Source organism: Siphateles boraxobius, unplaced genomic scaffold (genome assembly GCF_051911475.1).
Source record: "Siphateles boraxobius isolate OS27281-9 unplaced genomic scaffold, OSU_SipBor_1 61, whole genome shotgun sequence".
In the NCBI taxonomy this organism is placed as follows: domain Eukaryota; kingdom Metazoa; phylum Chordata; class Actinopteri; order Cypriniformes; family Leuciscidae; genus Siphateles; species Siphateles boraxobius.
In genome coordinates, this window is record NW_027509188.1 from 11,058,495 (window position 1) to 11,067,370 (window position 8,876).

At 42.2% G+C, this 8,876-nt stretch overlaps 1 long non-coding RNA gene across 1 annotated transcript; it reads right to left on the reverse strand.

Moving 5' to 3' along the window:
- Nucleotides 1–1,507: 1,507 nt before the first annotated feature.
- Nucleotides 1,508–8,254, reverse strand: LOC143718411 (uncharacterized). Its single transcript, XR_013196377.1, has 3 exons — nt 8,155–8,254; nt 1,792–1,976; nt 1,508–1,652 (listed from the first exon to the last, which is right to left on the reverse strand). It is a non-coding gene; the product is annotated as an uncharacterized LOC143718411 (long non-coding RNA).
- Nucleotides 8,255–8,876: the final 622 nt, after the last annotated feature.

Genomic DNA, 8,876 nt, shown 5'->3' on the forward strand with positions numbered 1-8,876 from the left:
TATACATGAATAATCCACCTATTATCTTAAGTCTTGTTAGAAAACAAAAAACTATTCTTGGGACCTTATTGGAATTATTGTAACAAATTAGATTATGGAGTAGAACAGCTCCTGCAGCAGGTGGATTAGAGCAAGAAGTAGCATCAAGCTACATCACACAATTTAAAAGATTAATATTACAATTTTACTTAAAGGTCACTTTAAAACACCATAGAGTATTTATATCATATTCAGGTTGCGGTTTAAAATGGTTTTAAGTCAAAAGAGATGTTGAAATATTTTATTTGTAGCATTTTATATGCAGCTAAGGGCTACACCTTACCTAGCATTATACTGTAAACATTCTTTATTATTATGAAAATACCCCAAATCGCACGAAAATCACACACAAACCATATTATAACCATACTCGAAATCGTGCATTTATTAGCTTCTTGTTTCAGGTGAAGAGATGTGTCTTTAGCTTTGTTATCACAGAGGTCAGAATGAGGAAGTATACACAGGACCTCGTCATACTGAAGGGCAGGATTATGGTCACGTTGAACCACGTGAGATGATTGACAGCTGTACAGCGAATGAGAGAGCGCTGGGCTCATAACTGACGCAAATCAGGAAGAGGAGAGACAGAGCTCGCTGTGTTCGCTGTTTGAGCTCTTCAGATCGCATAATTCAGTGGAAAATTAATAGAAATGTTATTCTGTATGACGAAATATTTTACAAACGTGATAATAAATCATTATTTCTCCAAATATGCGCACCATTGGACTAAGAGCACTGACGGATGCTGTATATTGTATGTATATGAACACAAATGAACCTGAGAAGACGTGATTGAATGCATTATGAGTGATGATTTCTATTCAAAATAACGAACGTTACCGATTAATTATTTTGCACTCCTGGCAGTGAACAGTTTTTAATGTTTCATCAGGCAAGTCAAGACTCTGCTGCTCTCATAGGCGTCGATTTCAGTGGGGACGGTTGATACTCCACCAACGGCAACAATAACAAACTGTAGCAACCTGCACCACGAAACATTACAAACTGTTCCAGCCAATAACCGACAAGAACGATTTGGGGGTGGGGTTTGGGGGGTTAGTGAGCGGATGGAGGAGGGAGGGTCTAACTAGCCTCCGTTTTGTTTGACAATACTTTAAACGTCAACAAGAAGTGATGTCACCTGACATCCCTTAGAGTCCCTTTAAGACAAGTCATTTCACTTGGCGGCCATCTTTGAAACGCCTCTCGGGCACGCAAGTGCAGCTCCTATCTTTTTGAATGGGGAAACATCAAATTCTCCAAAAGTGTTCGCCAAGTAAAAAAATTGATTTCATATTTGAAATCACCAATGAAATCTGACAACAACTGTCTCATAAATTTTGTTTCTAAATATGACAGAAAACGAAATTTGTCAGGCTGGATCAAGCTAATAATCTATAGTGTTTGATACTACACACTGGTATTTAGAAAGATATTGAGTTTTCTTACCCGCCTTCGGTTCGGAAACCCGTGGGCATAGATATGGTCTGGATCAGAGGGTACGCACAAGAAAATGTCATGTTCATCCATATCTCTCTTGAAATGATTCTGTGGTCAGTGTCCGTCAGGTTAGACTGAATAGAGTTTTGGTAGATGAAGTGAGTCCTGTTGCTCTATGAGGAGGTGAACAAATGTAAATTTCAAGCTATGGCACAACTTTCTAATCATTACACACACAGGACTGTATGTACAGTATGGATATGCATCTCATTGGTAGCTCTAGTGATGAAACAGAAATGGAAAGATCATTACCATCAGAGTGGTACCACATATGTGGCCTTTATTGTCAAAATAAAACCGAAGTCTGCCATCCTCGAGGGTTCCTGTGCAGTTTGGGTCATTTAGGTGCAGGTGCTCAGGATAAAATCCAGATTCAAAGAGCTGGCAGTGGGATAGAGATATGGAGGCGGTGCTGCTGGCACAAGACTCCACAGCATCTGAGCAGATAAAGGATTTCAAAGTTTTATAAACATATATAACACTGTTAGTTCCAGTCCTTGAGTCTGATTATGTCGCTTTACCCAACGGTTCTATGTACACCCCTAGCAACCGCTCTTAGCAACGTAAACATGTTTGTTTTCATTGATATAGTTCATTGAAACTTATAGCATAGAGTATTGTGAGAGATCGAGTAAGCGAGTGTACCTGCATTTACAGTAGATATAGCATTTCGTATATAATATTCGTAATAACAACTCAGTTTGAATGTCCGCTGCAATATCTTGTCCTTTTAACAGTGAAGGGTGTAACGACTGAGACAATCAGACACATAACTATTTGTTACATTTAACAAGTAAGCTTTAAAGCCCACTCTTAGTAATTAAATACATACCCACAAAAGAGACAAGAGAGTAGAAAAGGCTTCAGTCGCCAGGGCGATGATCAGATTAGATGGCTTTATTGCTGTGAAAAATGTGGTCATGTGGTCAAGAACGAGGCCATAGGAAAGACAGATACAGACTTTAAAACAGACTTTCCTGCATCCATTTATAGACAAACTGATCTATAAATTAACGTGCATCCCAGGACACTGTGTGAATTATTGTACTGTCTTGTGTAGTGTCTTTTGATACCATTATTTCTTTGATACTATGTATTTTATGATAGAACCAACAGTCAATGTAACCTCAACTATACCATGTTTGGTCTCTATAAATTGGTACTTTGAAGATCAAAATTATTCGGTATATATGTCATGTCGATTGCTGTGCAACATATTAGTATTACAAGAATCTTTAATACCCCTTTTCCACCAACAAGAACCAGGTGCTGGTTCAGAGCTAGAGCTAGTGCCGGTTCAGAGTTGGTTCAACTGACAACTTTTAAAGAGCGGGTTTGCCCTTCCACAGGCTAGAGAGCCATCACAGAGCCAGATCTTACGTCACTGTATACATCTCATGTTGCCCAGCAACGCTAGTGCGGCACACACAAACACACCAGGCTTCTTCGAGATGGTTCGGCACTGTGAATCTCGAACTGCGAGAGCGATCCAAAAGCAGAAGGAGTCATATGCTCTCCAAACACTCCAGCAGCTCCGATCAGTCCATGCCGCCCCGATGCATCTCGAACAAGCCTTCCATCAACAATGGCGGTCGTTGCGTTACTATTTATGCTCATGGCTTTGCAAACCTACATCGGTATCCAAACACGGCGAATCCAGCACATTCGTGCAGCTCGCCGTAACTTGCATTAACGGAGATTACAATCAAGCTGCTATTAGCACGATTAGCTGCTATTTAAAAAATGGCGGTCACAAGTTTCTGTTTGTCTTGTTGGTCATGGTAACCCCGCCCTCTGCCGCTGACGTAAGCGGTTCTTACTTCTAGACCAGCAATGATTTGGTGCTACTTAAGAACCACTTTTACTGGTTCGGAGCTGGTGCTTTGGTGGTCGAAAAACAAAGAACCGATTTGAAACTAGGCTCTGGCTCCGAACCAGCACCAGCTCTGCCTTGGGGGAAAAGGGGTATAATAGTTTATTCATCAGCAACCAATCCAGCTGCACATGCAAATAAAGATCCATAAATCTTGGAATTCCACCTTTCTCATTGGTCAAGCAGAGGTGGGACTTTTCTTAGGCTTTATTAGAGGCAAATTCAAAGTGACCACCCTCTTCTTCTGGCTTCTACTGCTGCTTCTTCGGGTTCGATGTCTGTGGGGACTCCCACCGGGGCCCATGGGTGCCGGCAGGCTGTGACCACAGCGTGCTATGCCTTCACTCTCCCAACAGAGTCAGACTGTAATTTCTTTATTCCAACTCAGAAGAGAATTGCAACTTTACCATCAGTGAATGGACACCCATCAACACTTCTGACTTCAGACCACAATCTGCACTCCAGTGAATGGACACCCATCAACACTTCTGACATCAGGCCACAATCTGCACTCCGGCCATGTGCTCATGGAGGGAGAGAAAACTTTCAACCAAATCAGAGTCAAACAAACTAAGCAATTTCATCACCATTTCTTCATTCAACGGAGAAGAAATCATTTGAAACTCATAAAACCATCAAAATCCTTCTTCAGGAACTTCACAAAACGCTTTCACTGCAAAGCCCATGCAAGTATACATTTAATCAGGTGCTCTGAAAACAATATGGTTCTTTTCATAGCTAGATTAATCTTTTTCATAGTTTCATTCCCTGTTTACGGTTTCATCCTGTCACTTTCCATTTTACCCATGTATGTGTGACTGTGAGAATGTGTATATGTTTAGTTTAGGTGTGTTTGTGATTTAGTTAATAAACTTGTGCACAATATATATTTGGTTCTGATTATTTGCCCTGCGAACAAAGTCTATTTAATGATTCCAGATTCAGACTAAATGCTCTTTTTAGTACTGTACAGTAAGAGAGTTATTTCCCCAACCCAAATTAAAATTTCTATTAATCGATTAATAATCAATATTGAGGGTTCACAGGATGAACTGATGAATTGGTTGTAATGTTGATGTAGTTACATCAAGTTACAGTTTTTCTTGATTGCTTAAACACTATAACCAGGCCTTTGAACTAAAATTTCAAAGCCATAATGTCATTTATCAAAAAGCATACCCATTTCCCTAAAATATAAACACGATTCCCATTTTGACACATAGGTCAGATTTGTTGAACTGTCACTGCAAAACTCTACATACAAATCCCTTCATTTCTCATTGACATTGCTGACATTTAGAAAGCACTAGCATACAATATTGTTCACTCAAGTCAGCATAACTTCATTTCAGTTAGCACACAATTACCCAAGTGGAAACACTAAGAGTCAAAATTGATCACACACCAATCAGAACCTTCAATAGATAGATAAAAGGGTCAGTCAGTTCATTCAGTTTTGGACCAATGGGTCCAGAAAGACATTAAGGAAAAGGTTGAGGACACTAGAGTGGAGGAGGAGGAGATGTGAGTGGAGGAAGAGGTAAAGGAAGAGGTTGAGGACACTGGAGTGGAGGAGGAGGAGGAGATGTGAGTGGAGGAAGAGGTGAAGGAAGAGGTCGAGGACACACTGGAGTGGAGGAGGAGATGTGAGTGAAGGAAGAGGTTGAGGACACTAGAGTGGAGGAGGAGGAGATGTGGGTAAAGGAAGAGGTCGATGACACTGGAGTGGAGGAGGAGATGTAGGTGAAGGAAGAGGTCGAGGACACTGGAGTGGAAGAGGAGGAGGAGATGTGAGTGAAGGAAGAGATCGAGGACACTGGAGTGGAGGAGGAGGAGGAGATGTGAGTGAAGGAAGAGGTCGAGGACACTGGAGTGGAGGAGGAGATGTGAGTGAAGGAAGAGGTCGAGGACAATGGAGGCGGAGGAGATGTGAGTGAAGGAAGAGGTCGATGACACTAGAATGGAGGAGATGTGAGTGGAGGAAGAGGTAAAGGAAGAGGTTGAGGACACTGGAGTGGAGGAGGAGGAGATGTGAGTGAAGGAAGAGGTTGAGGACACTGGAGTGGAGGAGGAGGAGATGTGAGTGAAGGAAGAGGTTGAGGACACTGGAGTGTAAGAGGAGGAGGAGATGTGAGTGAAGGAAGAGGTTAAGGACACTGGAGTGGAGGAGGAGGAGGGGATGTGAGTGAAGGAAGAGGTCGAGGACACTGGAGTGGAGGAGGAGGAGGAGATGTGAGTGAAGGAAGAGGTCGAGGACACTGGAGTGGAGGAGGAGATGTGAGTGAAGGAAGAGGTCGAGGACAATGGAGGCGGAGGAGATGTGAGTGAAGGAAGAGGTCGATGACACTAGAGTGGAGGAGATGTGAGTGGAGGAAGAGGTAAAGGAAGAGGTTGAGGACACTGGAGTGGAGGAGGAGGAGATGTGAGTGAAGGAAGAGGTGAAGGAAGAGGTCGAGGACACTGGAGTGGAGGAGGAGGAGATGTGAGTGAAGGAAGAGGTGAAGGAAGAGGTTGAGGACACTGGAGTGGAGGAGGAGGAGATGTGAGTGAAGGAAGAGGTTGAGGACACTGGAGTGGAAGAGGAGGAGGAGATGTGAGTGAAGGAAGAGGTTGAGGACACGAGTGGAGGAGGAGGAGATGTGAGTGAAGGAAGAGGTCGAGGACACTGGAGGAGGAGGAGATGTGAGTGGAGGAAGAGGTGAAGGAAGAGGTTGAAGACACTGGAGTGGAGAAGGAGGAGATGTGAGTGGAGGAAGAGGTCGAGGACACTGGAGAGGAGGAGATGTGAGTGGAGGAAGAGGTTGAGGACACTGGAGTGGAGGAGGAGGAGATGTGAGTGGAGGAAGAGGTCGAGGACACTGGAGTGGAGGAGGAGGAGATGTGAGTGAAGGAAGAGGTGAAGGAAGAGGTTGAGGACACTGGAGTGGAGGAGGAGGAGATGTGAGTGGAGGAAGAGGTGAAGGAAGAGGTTGAAGACACTGGAGTGGAGAAGGAGGAGATGTGAGTGGAGGAAGAGGTCGAGGACACTGGAGTGGAGGAGGAGGAGATGTGAGTGAAGGAAGAGGTTGAGGACACTGGAGTGGACGAGGAGGAGATGTGAGTGGAGGAAGAGGTCGAGGACACTGGAGTGGAGGAGGAGGAGATGTGAGTGAAGGAAGAGGTGAAGGAAGAGGTTGAGGACACTGGAGTGGAGGAGGAGGAAAAGTGAGTGAAGGAAGAGGTGAAGGAAGAGGTTGAGGACACTGGAGTGGAGGAGGAGGAGGAGGAAGGTGAAGGGCAAGAAGAGAAGTCTCGGATGAAATTCGTGACACTGTAGTTGCTCATGTCTTTGTCCATGGTATGACTATGAGGGAGGCTGGGCTACGAGTAAGGCCAAATTTGAGTAGCTTCGCCGTCGCCTCGATCATAAGATCCTTCCAAGAGAAAAACATGGTACAGTAGATGTACTTCAGACTGCTCTATACTGTAACTTTTGAGTGCAGTACACTGTGCTGTTACAACACATACATGTACTGTCACTGTTGCACTATACTACTGTAATAAAAAGAAATGCATCAAGTTGCCTCACATACAGATAGAGTTTTCTGAATGCTTACAATCTGTGAAAATGATGTGTAACAGTTACAGTAATCAGCACTTCTATTTTTTCTAGGACACAGAGACGATGAAATGGAAGAAACCTGGCAAATGCTTCAGTTGATGCGGGGGATTTTACCCCTGCTGTCTGGCTAGGGCCGATATAGCCTGTGATGTGGACAAGATTTTGAGGCAGATTTTTTTTTTTTCATGTGTTATACTGTGTAGGACATGAATGAATAAAAATGTGCCTATCCGTTGGTTGTGTCTTTTTTCATCATGTGAAAAGGTTTGTGAGAGAAAGGGTGGGGGAGACCACAAGCAACATAACTTACCAGTTTTGGAAATGTTGTTTTGAATTTATTGCACCAGTGTGTAAGAATATGTTGTAGTGTGTGTGTTTGTGAGGGCATGTGTGTGATGTCTAAGGCCAAAGTTTGGTTTTTCATCAAGAGTGAATGGTTTTGAGTGTAGAGCTTCATTTTGACCTGAAAATAGGATGTTTGGGGAATTGGGTGAGACGTTATGGATTTGTGTTTACTGTTTTGAGAATACGAGGCAGAGTTTCAAGAAATGTGTTCTCAACATTTCAAAATTGCAAAAAGCAATCGAGAAAAACTGTATTGTTATGAATAAAGTTATGAATAATTATTAATATTTTCCTAATTTGCTACAAGGGGTGAACTTTTAATGTTCTCTTTTGTCTTGTCGCACTTGAATGGTTTAAAAGCAATTGAAGAAGAAGAAAGTGATCATATAATGTAACACTAAAGTAACAGAATGTAATGTAACAGAAAAAAATTGTGTTAATTGCATTAAATATTTTTAATGCGTTAAATTGAAAAACATTAATCACATGCGTTAACGTTGAGAGCACTGACATAACTGATGTGTTAATGTGAATACATGACTTGCAAGACGCACATTGTGACAATATTTTTGTGTGTATTTGACCGCAAGCGCAACAAGCCATGAAAAAGAGGCAGCTTTATGTGTACACACTGGGAATGAAGGACGGGAATGAAATCATGCGCAACCCCTGAAATTCCATGCTGAAAACTATTTGCATTTTCATTATAAATTTGTGTGCGTCATTTGTTGTTATTGGAGACATAATTTTTGATGAATGTATGAATACACAACAAGTGTGAGAGCAGAGCACTTACCAAAGTTTTCAGGATTTGGTCTTTGTCCTTGCAAGCAACAACAGCCATAGACACCACCTCTCTCCTGGCAAGCCTCATATTCAGTGCAAGTAATACAAACTAAAACGGACAAGAAGAAGACCATCGCACAAAAAGACATGAAGCATGGAGTGATTTGGATCTTGACCTATCCATATGTGTTTGATTCTTGACCATTACCATCATGACACTCCTGTTAGATTACAGTTCAGAATCGGAATGCGTTCAGTAAAAATGACTCATAATACTTATAGTACGGGTGATATGTGAAAATTATGTTCACTTTTTCATAAAACCATGAAAATTGGTACACATATACAGTTTGGGGCCCTAAACATTTTCAGAAATGGAGCCATCGCAAAAACGCTACAATGTGGAGGAGACTGTCAAGGAGACATTGTTTTGTTGTTGTTGAACCTATTCTTCAATCAAACAAACATGTTTCTGAAATAGATTTTTTAAAGTAAATCTTTGTGTTTGACACATTCTTTTTGTTAGAAAACGACTGGAAGCAAAGTGCAGTAAATGGGGTTTATTAATAATAAACAGTAGCGCTGGTCAAAACACAGAGACAACAGACATGACGAGTGATGCAGGGACTTCGACAGGCAACCGGGTGGTGAATGATGATCAGTGGTGAATTATCCAGTCTCCGGGAATAAAGTGAGTAGAACCGGCAATGCAGACACAGAGAACAAATCCAG